This window comes from Eupeodes corollae, chromosome 3 (genome assembly GCF_945859685.1).
Source record: "Eupeodes corollae chromosome 3, idEupCoro1.1, whole genome shotgun sequence".
NCBI lineage: Eukaryota > Metazoa > Arthropoda > Insecta > Diptera > Syrphidae > Eupeodes > Eupeodes corollae.
This window is the reverse complement of record NC_079149.1, coordinates 73,135,975-73,149,720: the sequence shown is the minus strand read 5'-3', so window position 1 is coordinate 73,149,720 and position 13,746 is coordinate 73,135,975. Positions and strand designations below refer to the sequence as shown.

The 13,746-nt window shown below is 34.1% G+C and overlaps 3 long non-coding RNA genes and 1 pseudogene across 3 annotated transcripts; 3 read left to right on the top strand and 1 right to left on the bottom strand.

The window, feature by feature from the left end:
• The window catches only part of LOC129950557 (tyrosine--tRNA ligase, mitochondrial-like), a 103,008-nt pseudogene extending 89,516 nt beyond the window's left edge, over positions 1-13,492 (bottom strand).
• LOC129951778 (uncharacterized) lies at positions 2,797-3,755 on the top strand. Its single transcript, XR_008782228.1, has 3 exons — positions 2,797-3,041; positions 3,098-3,437; positions 3,501-3,755. It is a non-coding gene; the product is annotated as an uncharacterized LOC129951778 (long non-coding RNA).
• On the top strand, positions 4,840-5,777 carry LOC129951776 (uncharacterized). Its single transcript, XR_008782226.1, has 3 exons — positions 4,840-5,063; positions 5,120-5,459; positions 5,523-5,777. It is a non-coding gene; the product is annotated as an uncharacterized LOC129951776 (long non-coding RNA).
• Positions 8,235-9,191, top strand: LOC129951777 (uncharacterized). Its single transcript, XR_008782227.1, has 3 exons — positions 8,235-8,479; positions 8,535-8,874; positions 8,937-9,191. It is a non-coding gene; the product is annotated as an uncharacterized LOC129951777 (long non-coding RNA).
• Positions 13,493-13,746: the final 254 nt, after the last annotated feature.

The window sequence follows — 13,746 nt, the reverse complement described above, 5'->3', positions numbered from 1 at the left end:
AGTGTTGACGTGTGAGCTCTGCACTATTCTTTCAAGCACGATGTTAAAAAAATCACATGACAGCGCATCACCTTGTCTAAAACCTTTTTTACCATCGAAAGGTTCTGTTAAGTTGTTTCCAACCTTTATGGATTAACGTGAATTCTCCATGGTCATCCTGTACAAACGGACGAGTTTGGCAGGGATGCCAAAACTAGACATGGCTCTATACAGCTCGTGCCTGTAGATGCTGTCATATGCGGCCTTGAAATCGATGAAAATATGGTGGGTGTCAATTTGGTGTATTTGGGTTTTTTCCAGGATCTGCCGTAATGTGAATATTTGATCAACTGTGGACTTTCCTGGACTAAAACCACTCTGATAAGGACCTATCAGGTCCTTTGCATTTTAAAGCAATAATTTAAAGTAATTTACTTTACTTTAATAATAAAGGAATTTGTTTTGAATTCAAAAATGTTGGTGCTTTTTGCTTCAGGGGTTGAATTCGGTTAAATCAAACGAATTTTTAAAATATACAAATGGTAATGTACAAATTGATATGATTAGCCAATATAAAACATCCCATTTTTGGTTGTTTGGGGGCAGCACAACTCGAACCTTGAACAAAATGGGACCTACATAACTAAAATGTTCGTTGGAATTTGTACCCGCCTATTTAAGCGATATAAATTTTGCACTGTTTTTTGTTTGCTCGTTTTTCTAATTGGAAAAAATCATCCGTTAAATTAAATTTCATATTTTTAAAATTATTCCCGTTTCAAACTTCTTATTCTTCTGATGATTTAAGCGAAATATTGAAAAAGATATTGTAGATTTGGAAATCATCACATTTTTAAAAAAAAAAAAGCTACTTCATGAATTTAGTGAGCCTAGAAAAGCCTTTAATGTATGTTTATTATGTCACTAATTGAGTTGAGTTGAGTTGAGTTATACTGGAATTTAAAAACATATTTGTATTAATTTTATTGCATTTAAAAAATATATGAACATGATTAACATGTTTAATGATTAAAACTATTTTTTTTAGTTGGTGCAGTTTAGAGGGTCTCCTTTTTTCATGATCGGGCAAACAATACTGAGGTTCCATTCATCGGGCATGCTTTCTTCCGACCATATCTTACAGATAAGTTGGTGCATGCTCCTAACCAACTTATCTCCAGCTGCTTTGAAGAGCTCGGCATTTAAGCCATCCGCTCCAGAGGCTTTATTAGACTGCAGCTTGGATATGGCAATCTTTACTTCGTCTAAGTCGGGAGGACGAGATGGTTGGCTTTCGTCGTCTATGTTGAATTGATCATCCTGCCTGACTGCGGAATTCAGTTCGTTGTCGCCGTTATACAGTCTGCAAAAGTGGTCCTTTCATGAGCTTAAGGGTAAAAATATTATTTTCTCCCTTCCATCTGAATGCACTGACCCGGAAGAAAAAGTTAGTTGCATTACTCAGTTGCTATTAGATAAAGCAGATATACAAGGAATTCCAAAACCTTTATGGGTTTAAGCAGAAACAACAACATAATAAAAATGAAACTAAACACTGTTTGCAACGAAACTGCATTAAAAATGCTTAAGAACTCCGCTAGACTGAAGAACACAGGTGTTTACATCCAACGAGATCTAACTAAGCATATGCAGTTAAAACGAAGAATTTTGTTACAATATAGTACAATTATCAAACAATATAAACCAAATGCTTCGGTGATAATTAAAAACAACACTCTTCATATTGAAAATAAAATCTTTTATTTGAATAATAATAATGATAAACTTAAAATTAATGGAAATGATGGCGAAAGTGAACTACAACAAATGTTTGGACAGCTGGACTTCAGAATTGTCATCATAGAGGAAATATATTATCTAGAGTCCCGACCGGTACCCGTCCTACCTGAAACTTCCTCAAATTTTATAAGATGTGAACTCTCTCAAATTCGAGGTAAACTCTCTCAAATTCGCTATCGGTGAATACATGTGAGTGGAGAAAAAAAAAGCAAAATAGGGAATTGGGCTAAAATGAAACTTATGGAATTTTTGTGACCTGGGTTTCGGATTTGAAGAGCAATTTTTTGTTAATTGTTTTGATTTTTAATATAATTTGATATTTTTCAGACCAAAATTCTTTATAATGAAGAGGGTATATACAAGTTTACTTCATTGAATAAAAAGTAATTCAAATTGCAGTGAAGGAGGTGCAACAATAATCGATTTATTTTATAGTCTGTCTTTTCATTTTGGATAGTGTCAATAACATACTCTCATGCAGGAAGCAATTTCCCTAAGAAGTCTGGAAGACCAAGCACACAAACCACTGATTTGCAGGAAGTTTTTTGTATATTATATTTCCCTTAACAAAATAATATTAAAGTTTATAACCACAGATACCCATTGTGTATCTGCCACCAGCCACAGGCGTTGACGGCGGAGGTGTTACCATCTCTACCAATAGTCAAACGCATTCAATGCAAGAAAACCATCAGCAACAACACCATTAAGTGAATGATGCAAGTGGAAGTTTTGCCATTCAATAGTCGACCGCTAACGCCTTTCTCCCAGCAGCTGAGTGTTGGTGTTGAAACGAAATAACAGCAGCAACTGGCAACTCGGAATATTCATCAGCTGCCAAAAAATAAAATGCGAGCCGCTAAAAAAAAACGACGATGTGTAAGTACGAATCAAAACATTCATATCGTGGTCAACTCGCTTATTCTTAATCTTCTAGGTGTAAGGAGTACTACCAGTCGATAGTTCTGCAAGAGAAGCAAGAAACAACATGAATAAAATCGAAGGAAGACTCCAAAATCGCACAAATTCTAACCTTAACTGTATAATAAGTGAATTAAAATATTAAATCTAAAACGAATACAATCATTTTGCTCTTAAGGATCGCACTGGCTTAACGGTGGCAATCATTCGGAGGCAAATGGGCAGGCCCGAAAAGAATCCCCTAAAGCCCAAACACATTTAGATCAGTCCATCGGCAGCTACTGATAATGTCGGCGAGTTGAATTCATCGATTTTCACACACAAAATCAACATCAAAAACGGTAAGTCAACTTCGATTCGAGATTTCCTTATATAATACAAATTAATTTCTTTACAGTCACGACAATTCAGCGTGAACAATCTCTATCCGCAGCGAAAGTGTTTGTGTATCAAGAGATCTCTGCGTTGTGGACAATGCGAACACAATGTCATCAAGCCGGAGTACCATCCAGGATCGATCAAGTATCGCATGCAATTGTTTGCTAACTACCATGTGCCAGACGTTCTGCTTGTGCGTTGTGAAAAGCCACTGAAATCTGGCACGTCCACTGAATTGATCCTCAAGCTAACTAACCCAACGATGTACGATGTGACCACAACCATTATGAAACTGCCACCCAAGGAAGAGGAACGGCGAATGATCGACTTGGAATAAAAGTTCAACGGAAGGAACCAAAGTAAATAACAAAAAAATCGAACTGAAAATTCTTATTCTATGTTTCTCTTATTTTTTTTTATAGATTCACCACTTGGAGAAAGTCCAATAAAGTAACAATCAAATTGAACTTAACACCTGAAGAAGGACTAAGACCAGGCGATGATGTTACCCTTAGTTTCTTGATGAAATATAATTTTGTGAATACATACACACGCCCGAAAAGAAATAACGTCAAAACACGCATTATCGTCGAAAGTTTTTGTAAAAGTTGGTCAAATTGAAGCCTAGATTTATTTCTATGTACAATCTAGAAAATAATCTTTTTTGCAAACAACTTTTTTGTATATATTGTATATTTTACTTTTTCTTTGCTGACTAGGATAATTTGTATTCAAAATTATTTATGATTTACTTTACTTTAATAATAAAGGAATTTGTTTTGAATTCAAAAATGTTGGTGCTTTTTGCTTCAGGGGTTGAATTCGGTTAAATCAAACGAATTTTTAAAATATACAAATGGTAATGTACAAATTGATATGATTAGCCAATATAAAACATCCCATTTTTGGTTGTTTGGGGGCAGCACAACTCGAACCTTGAACAAAATGGGACCTACATAACTAAAATGTTCGTTGGAATTTGTACCCGCCTATTTAAGCGATATAAATTTTGCACTGTTTTTTGTTTGCTCGTTTTTCTAATTGGAAAAAATCATCCGTTAAATTAAATTTCATATTTTTAAAATTATTCCCGTTTCAAACTTCTTATTCTTCTGATGATTTAAGCGAAATATTGAAAAAGATATTGTAGATTTGGAAATCATCACATTTTTTAAAAAAAAAAAAGCTACTTCATGAATTTAGTGAGCCTAGAAAAGCCTTTAATGTATGTTTATTATGTCACTAATTGAGTTGAGTTGAGTTGAGTTATACTGGAATTTAAAAACATATTTGTATTAATTTTATTGCATTTAAAAAATATATGAACATGATTAACATGTTTAATGATTAAAACTATTTTTTTTAGTTGGTGCAGTTTAGAGGGTCTCCTTTTTTCATGATCGGGCAAACAATACTGAGGTTCCATTCATCGGGCATGCTTTCTTCCGACCATATCTTACAGATAAGTTGGTGCATGCTCCTAACCAACTTATCTCCAGCTGCTTTGAAGAGCTCGGCATTTAAGCCATCCGCTCCAGAGGCTTTATTAGACTGCAGCTTGGATATGGCAATCTTTACTTCGTCTAAGTCGGGAGGACGAGATGGTTGGCTTTCGTCGTCTATGTTGAATTGATCATCCTGCCTGACAGCGGAATTCAGTTCGTTGTCGCCGTTATACAGTCTGCAAAAGTGGTCCTGTGGTGGAAACAACATGAATAAAATCGAAGGAAGACTCCAAAATCGCACAAATTCTAACCTTAACTGTATAATAAGTGAATTAAAATATTAAATCTAAAACGAATACAATCATTTTGCTCTTAAGGATCGCACTGGCTTAACGGTGGCAATCATTCGGAGGCAAATGGGCAGGCCCGAAAAGAATCCCCTAAAGCCCAAACACATTTAGATCAGTCCATCGGCAGCTACTGATAATGTCGGCGAGTTGAATTCATCGATTTTCACACACAAAATCAACATCAAAAACGGTAAGTCAACTTCGATTCGAGATTTCCTTATATAATACAAATTAATTTCTTTACAGTCACGACAATTCAGCGTGAACAATCTCTATCCGCAGCGAAAGTGTTTGTGTATCAAGAGATCTCTGCGTTGTGGACAATGCGAACACAATGTCATCAAGCCGGAGTACCATCCAGGATCGATCAAGTATCGCATGCAATTGTTTGCTAACTACCATGTGCCAGACGTTCTGCTTGTGCGTTGTGAAAAGCCACTGAAATCTGGCACGTCCACTGAATTGATCCTCAAGCTAACTAACCCAACGATGTACGATGTGACCACAACCATTATGAAACTGCCACCCAAGGAAGAGGAACGGCGAATGATCGACTTGGAATAAAAGTTCAACGGAAGGAACCAAAGTAAATAACAAAAAAATCGAACTGAAAATTCTTATTCTATGTTTCTCTTATTTTTTTTTATAGATTCACCACTTGGAGAAAGTCCAATAAAGTAACAATCAAATTGAACTTAACACCTGAAGAAGGACTAAGACCAGGCGATGATGTTACCCTTAGTTTCTTGATGAAATATAATTTTGTGAATACATACACACGCCCGAAAAGAAATAACGTCAAAACACGCATTATCGTCGAAAGTTTTTGTAAAAGTTGGTCAAATTGAAGCCTAGATTTATTTCTATGTACAATCTAGAAAATAATCTTTTTTGCAAACAACTTTTTTGTATATATTGTATATTTTACTTTTTCTTTGCTGACTAGGATAATTTGTATTCAAAATTATTTATGATTTACTTTACTTTAATAATAAAGGAATTTGTTTTGAATTCAAAAATGTTGGTGCTTTTTGCTTCAGGGGTTGAATTCGGTTAAATCAAACGAATTTTTAAAATATACAAATGGTAAAGTACAAATTGATATGATTAGCCAATATAAAACATCCCATTTTTGGTTGTTTGGGGGCAGCACAACTCGAACCTTGAACAAAATGGGACCTACATAACTAAAATGTTCGTTGGAATTTGTACCCGCCTATTTAAGCGATATAAATTTTGCACTGTTTTTTGTTTGCTCGTTTTTCTAATTGGAAAAAATCATCCGTTAAATTAAATTTCATATTTTTAAAATTATTCCCGTTTCAAACTTCTTATTCTTCTGATGATTTAAGCGAAATATTGAAAAAGATATTGTAGATTTGGAAATCATCACATTTTTAAAAAAAAAAAAGCTACTTCATGAATTTAGTGAGCCTAGAAAAGCCTTTAATGTATGTTTATTATGTCACTAATTGAGTTGAGTTGAGTTGAGTTATACTGGAATTTAAAAACATATTTGTATTAATTTTATTGCATTTAAAAAATATATGAACATGATTAACATGTTTAATGATTAAAACTATTTTTTTTAGTTGGTGCAGTTTAGAGGGTCTCCTTTTTTCATGATCGGGCAAACAATACTGAGGTTCCATTCATCGGGCATGCTTTCTTCCGACCATATCTTACAGATAAGTTGGTGCATGCTCCTAACCAACTTATCTCCAGCTGCTTTGAAGAGCTCGGCATTTAAGCCATCCGCTCCAGAGGCTTTATTAGACTGCAGCTTGGATATGGCAATCTTTACTTCGTCTAAGTCGGGAGGACGAGATGGTTGGCTTTCGTCGTCTATGTTGAATTGATCATCCTGCCTGACAGCGGAATTCAGTTCGTTGTCGCCGTTATACAGTCTGCAAAAGTGGTCCTTTCATGAGCTTAAGGGTAAAAATATTATTTTCTCCCTTCCATCTGAATGCACTGACCCGGAAGAAAAAGTTAGTTGCATTACTCAGTTGCTATTAGATAAAGCAGATATACAAGGAATTTCAAAACCTTTATGGGTTTAAGCAGAAACAACAACATAATAAAAATGAAACTAAACACTGTTTGCAACGAAACTGCATTAAAAATGCTTAAGAACTCCGCTAGACTGAAGAACACAGGTGTTTACATCCAACGAGATCTAACTAAGCATATGCAGTTAAAACGAAGAATTTTGTTACAATATAGTACAATTATCAAACAATATAAACCAAATGCTTCGGTGATAATTAAAAACAACACTCTTCATATTGAAAATAAAATCTTTTATTTGAATAATAATAATGATAAACTTAAAATTAATGGAAATGATGGCGAAAGTGAACTACAACAAATGTTTGGACAGCTGGACTTCAGAATTGTCATCATAGAGGAAATATATTATCTAGAGTCCCGACCGGTACCCGTCCTACCTGAAACTTCCTCAAATTTTATAAGATGTGAACTCTCTCAAATTCGAGGTAAACTCTCTCAAATTCGCTATCGGTGAATACATGTGAGTGGAGAAAAAAAAAGCAAAATAGGGAATTGGGCTAAAATGAAACTTATGGAATTTTTGTGACCTGGGTTTCGGATTTGAAGAGCAATTTTTTGTTAATTGTTTTGATTTTTAATATAATTTGATATTTTTCAGACCAAAATTCTTTATAATGAAGAGGGTATATACAAGTTTACTTCATTGAATAAAAAGTAATTCAAATTGCAGTGAAGGAGGTGCAACAATAATCGATTTATTTTATAGTCTGTCTTTTCATTTTGGATAGTGTCAATAACATACTCTCATGCAGGAAGCAATTTCCCTAAGAAGTCTGGAAGACCAAGCACACAAACCACTGATTTGCAGGAAGTTTTTTGTATATTATATTTCCCTTAACAAAATAATATTAAAGTTTATAACCACAGATACCCATTGTGTATCTGCCACCAGCCACAGGCGTTGACGGCGGAGGTGTTACCATCTCTACCAATAGTCAAACGCATTCAATGCAAGAAAACCATCAGCAACAACACCATTAAGTGAATGATGCAAGTGGAAGTTTTGCCATTCAATAGTCGACCGCTAACGCCTTTCTCCCAGCAGCTGAGTGTTGGTGTTGAAACGAAATAACAGCAGCAACTGGCAACTCGGAATATTCATCAGCTGCCAAAAAATAAAATGCGAGCCGCTAAAAAAAAACGACGATGTGTAAGTACGAATCAAAACATTCATATCGTGGTCAACTCGCTTAATCTTAATCTTCTAGGTGTAAGGAGTACTACCAGTCGATAGTTCTGCAAGAGAAGCAAGAAACAACATGAATAAAATCGAAGGAAGACTCCAAAATCGCACAAATTCTAACCTTAACTGTATAATAAGTGAATTAAAATATTAAATCTAAAACGAATACAATCATTTTGCTCTTAAGGATCGCACTGGCTTAACGGTGGCAATCATTCGGAGGCAAATGGGCAGGCCCGAAAAGAATCCCCTAAAGCCCAAACACATTTAGATCAGTCCATCGGCAGCTACTGATAATGTCGGCGAGTTGAATTCATCGATTTTCACACACAAAATCAACATCAAAAACGGTAAGTCAACTTCGATTCGAGATTTCCTTATATAATAAAATTAATTTCTTTACAGTCACGACAATTCAGCGTGAACAATCTCTATCCGCAGCGAAAGTGTTTGTGTATCAAGAGATCTCTGCGTTGTGGACAATGCGAACACAATGTCATCAAGCCGGAGTACCATCCAGGATCGATCAAGTATCGCATGCAATTGTTTGCTAACTACCATGTGCCAGACGTTCTGCTTGTGCGTTGTGAAAAGCCACTGAAATCTGGCACGTCCACTGAATTGATCCTCAAGCTAACTAACCCAACGATGTACGATGTGACCACAACCATTATGAAACTGCCACCCAAGGAAGAGGAACGGCGAATGATCGACTTGGAATAAAAGTTCAACGGAAGGAACCAAAGTAAATAACAAAAAAATCGAACTGAAAATTCTTATTCTATGTTTCTCTTATTTTTTTTATAGATTCACCACTTGGAGAAAGTCCAATAAAGTAACAATCAAATTGAACTTAACACCTGAAGAAGGACTAAGACCAGGCGATGATGTTACCCTTAGTTTCTTGATGAAATATAATTTTGTGAATACATACACACGCCCGAAAAGAAATAACGTCAAAACACGCATTATCGTCGAAAGTTTTTGTAAAAGTTGGTCAAATTGAAGCCTAGATTTATTTCTATGTACAATCTAGAAAATAATCTTTTTTGCAAACAACTTTTTTGTATATATTGTATATTTTACTTTTTCTTTGCTGACTAGGATAATTTGTATTCAAAATTATTTATGATTTACTTTACTTTAATAATAAAGGAATTTGTTTTGAATTCAAAAATGTTGGTGCTTTTTGCTTCAGGGGTTGAATTCGGTTAAATCAAACGAATTTTTAAAATATACAAATGGTAATGTACAAATTGATATGATTAGCCAATATAAAACATCCCATTTTTGGTTGTTTGGGGGCAGCACAACTCGAACCTTGAACAAAATGGGACCTACATAACTAAAATGTTCGTTGGAATTTGTACCCGCCTATTTAAGCGATATAAATTTTGCACTGTTTTTTGTTTGCTCGTTTTTCTAATTGGAAAAAATCATCCGTTAAATTAAATTTCATATTTTTAAAATTATTCCCGTTTCAAACTTCTTATTCTTCTGATGATTTAAGCGAAATATTGAAAAAGATATTGTAGATTTGGAAATCATCACATTTTTTAAAAAAAAAAAGCTACTTCATGAATTTAGTGAGCCTAGAAAAGCCTTTAATGTATGTATATTATGTCACTAATTGAGTTGAGTGGAGTTGAGTTATACTGGAATTTAAAAACATATTTGTATTAATTTTATTGCATTTAAAAAAATATATGAACATGATTAACATGTTTAATGATTAAAACTATTTTTTTTATCACAAAAAAGAATACAATATTATTATTAATGACTTTTAATTAATGTAAAATTTATTATGGATATAAGCTAAACAAATTGTTTTTATTCATATGCTCATCCTTGCCAACAAAAAGAAGACATTTAACATTTTAAACTAATAGATAGGAATGGTATGTGATGTTAGTGCTGATGAGTTAGTGTGATGTTAGTGCGAAGTTTTGAGTTCGCTTTTGGTTGATATAGAACCCTCCAACTATGATGATACTCATCGTATCAGCTGAAAGAAGATTTTTAATTTAAAAATAAATTACTTTAAGCAAAAACATAACACTTTTCACTTACTCTCTGTTGTAAAACATCTAGCTTTTAGTGCCAGATCAAGAATGGATAGTCCAGGCTCTGGAAAAATCTCATGAGAAATGCAATTTCATTCAGTGGGATAAAACAACTTGAACAACTTTCTTCGTCCAGCCAAATACTATTGCCAGCAGATTTTCCGAACTTGTCTCCTTCTTCGTTGGTAACAAGAGGCAGTGTCATTCCAAATACTGATTTTTTTTCTACTCTGCTGATGATTCCTAGCCAGTCATTAAGTTTCCCATTTAGTCACTGCCTCCCATTTGGAAGCGACAATCGTATTTCTGAAGCAAATGCAACCAGTCATAAACTGGGAAAATTTGATATGTGAATTCGGTAAAGCTCATTCCAGCTGCAATCTCAAGTCGCGACTGGACTGACGATATTGAGAGCATTGATACCATTCAAAAGTGTCTTGCCATATTGGTAACAAAGTCGACTACATTTAGATTTTCGTACCATGATGCATTGTTGACGACTCTGAAAGAAAGATTATCAAATCGATGGAGTTTTAAAGCGCATTAGATTTCTATTATAGTTACCTAATAGGAGATAGATCATTTTTATTTTTACTAGTGTCCCAAAGTACATTCTGATGATTCTTGAATATTCTATTAAGCTGTTTTTCTATAGCCAATTAATTTGTCTCAATGACCAACTAACGCAATTGGATTTTGTTCTTCTCGTTGACAATGCAAAAGTCAAATTATTACCAGGAGATTACCAAAGTGTAGACTATCGGCAGTTGGATCAAAGCCGGCGTAGATCGTTTGATGTTTACTTGTGAAAAGTTTTATCATTTCCGGACTACGGTTTTAAGAAGAACAGAATATAATTCATTACGATTTCTTGTAGTTTTTATAAACATACATACAAAACAATATACAATTTACGCAGCGGTGTCTGGAAAGAGATCCTGAAAGAATCCTCTATCAGCTAGAGCCAATAGGTTACGTTGGGAAATACTTCTTCGGATATGATGAAGGCACGTTTTAGATCGATGAAATAGTTGACTTTGAATAATTTTGTATGAAATTGTTAATCAGGAGTACTATTAACAACTTTGTTTTTATTAGTTTTGACTTGTATTTTGTTTTGATTTATTTAAATTACAGAAAATGTAATTTGTTTTCCTTTTAATTTTCGTTGTCAAAATACTCACCTTGCTGTTGATCTGTCAAAACTGGGAACAAGTCAAATTGGGCCACGTTCGCATTGCAGTTCTAGGGTGCGTCCGTACTGATGATCGGCATGATTTTTTCTGTTTTTAGCGAAACTTTTCATAAAAATCATAGAATTTGTTTGCCAAAAGCAGTCAAATATCATTTTTAGCACAGTTTTCACTAAAAAGATGTTGCGAAATTTATTTTTCTTAAAATATTACATTAATTTTTCAATTTTTAAATGCAACGGATCTCTTTTTTGAACGGCTGAGTTCACCTCATAGTTTTTTTCCCCACTGTTGAGCAATATGGGCACAAATTCCATAACAACTACATTCATAATCGCTTGGTCCCATAAGAAATGCACGCGACAACTAACACATTCTTATCCTTATGGACAAAATCCTCTCAATTTAGCTTGTAGGCCGAAAGAGAGCAAACCCATTTAGTCGGGGCTCTATGATTGTCATAAACACAAAGCAGCCAAATACTTGTAGACGTCAAGATGAAAGTACTAGATCAATACCACCTAATGGTTCACCAGGGATTCCACTTCAACAAAGTAGTAGCAATGGTAGTAGTAGTAGTGTATCCAGAAATTGAGAATTAAATGCCGTCAGCTCTTTAATTAATAGTTTTTGTAAAATATTAGCGTATAACATATCTGGTCTCAAAAGTAAATTATTGTTTGTAGATTTTTTCAACTTTGTCAAAACTTTTGAAATAGTTTTCCTTTCAATTTATAAAATATTTCAATGGATATAAAATACATTGGATTCCTGCTATTAAAACATCTATTAACGGACGTGAAAGTGGAGTTTGTGTTTTTGATATAAAAACATCACATCTTCAATTATACGATTTTACTGTAATGCAAGAAACAACTGTAATTAAATTATTAAAAACTAACATGTATATAATGCCTCTATATTTAAATTGTAATAAGTGGACAGAAGATTTTGAACAACTAAATGATAATCTCTCTATTCATTCAAATGAGAGTATATTATTAATTGGAGATTTCAATGCTAGAACAAGTTACAATTAAATAACTACCTTAAGAAATGTCAACAATGATTGTTTGAACGTTAACTCTAGAACATCCACAGACTTATCATGCAATAGAAAGCACTGTACTACTCGATATGCTTCAACTGTATGATTTCTCTTGAATGGATGCACCAAGGGTGACCTAGATAGTCAATATACGTTTATTGGAGGATCAGGCAAATCAGTGATTGATTACTGTATGGTGAACAACGATTGGATTAAACTCATAAATAAGTTTGAGGTTCCATAGAGGTTTTTCTCTGATCATATGCCAATCACCGTAGAATTTAAAACAGAACGCGGTTCACATCAAACAAATCTAAAGCTATTACCCCGACTTAAATGGAGAGAAGAAGAGGCGGGAACTTTTCGTCACAAACTGGACATCTGTCTCTCAAGAATCCCAACTGACATCGAGTCTTTTTTTACACTTCAGAATTTCAGAAAGTAGTAAGCTTCTAGCAAGCGTCAAACTACGATCAGAGGCTCATCACAAGTGCATGTGTTAGTTGTTAGTAAAAAATAATACAAATATAAAATAACACACGCACAAAATACAAAACAAAATTAGCATTTAACTATTACAGAACAAAAAATAAAATGAGAACGTTTACGATAGTGGAGCACTGGTTCTAAACAATGATTTTAATCCCACCTTATTTAGATTTAAATCTATCGATGAACAGTTTAAGTTATATAAAATGCTCATTCGACTTAAAGCTTCAATCTTGCCATAGTTAGTTCTATGGAAGTCAATATGTATAAAATCAAATGTGCGCAGGTGATGAGTTCCGCCCCGGTAATTCAAATGTACACAAGATAGCAAATAAGGTGCATGAATTTCACCATTAATGAGTTGATGAAAAAATACTAAGTCATTATTAACACGCCTTTGATGGAGAGATTGCATTTGAAGAGGTAGAATACGATGTTCATAGTGAGGCAGATCATAAGGATCATCCCAAGGAAGACCCTTTAGGGCAAAGCGAATGAAATTATGTTGAATTGATTCAATACGTTTTCTATGAATTTCGTAATAGGAAGTTCATACCTGCGAACCATATTCAAGATGAGGACGAACATGGCAATTATTCAAAGAAAGGGTAAGATAGGGATCATTGACCTCCTTTGCATTTTAAAGCAATAATTTAAAGTAATTTACTTTACTTTAATAATAAAGGAATTTGTTTTGAATTCAAAAATGTTGGTGCTTTTTGCTTCAGGGGTTGAATTCGGTTAAATCAAACGAATTTTGAAAATATACAAATGGTAATGTACAAATTGATATGATTAGCCAATATAAAACATCCCATTTT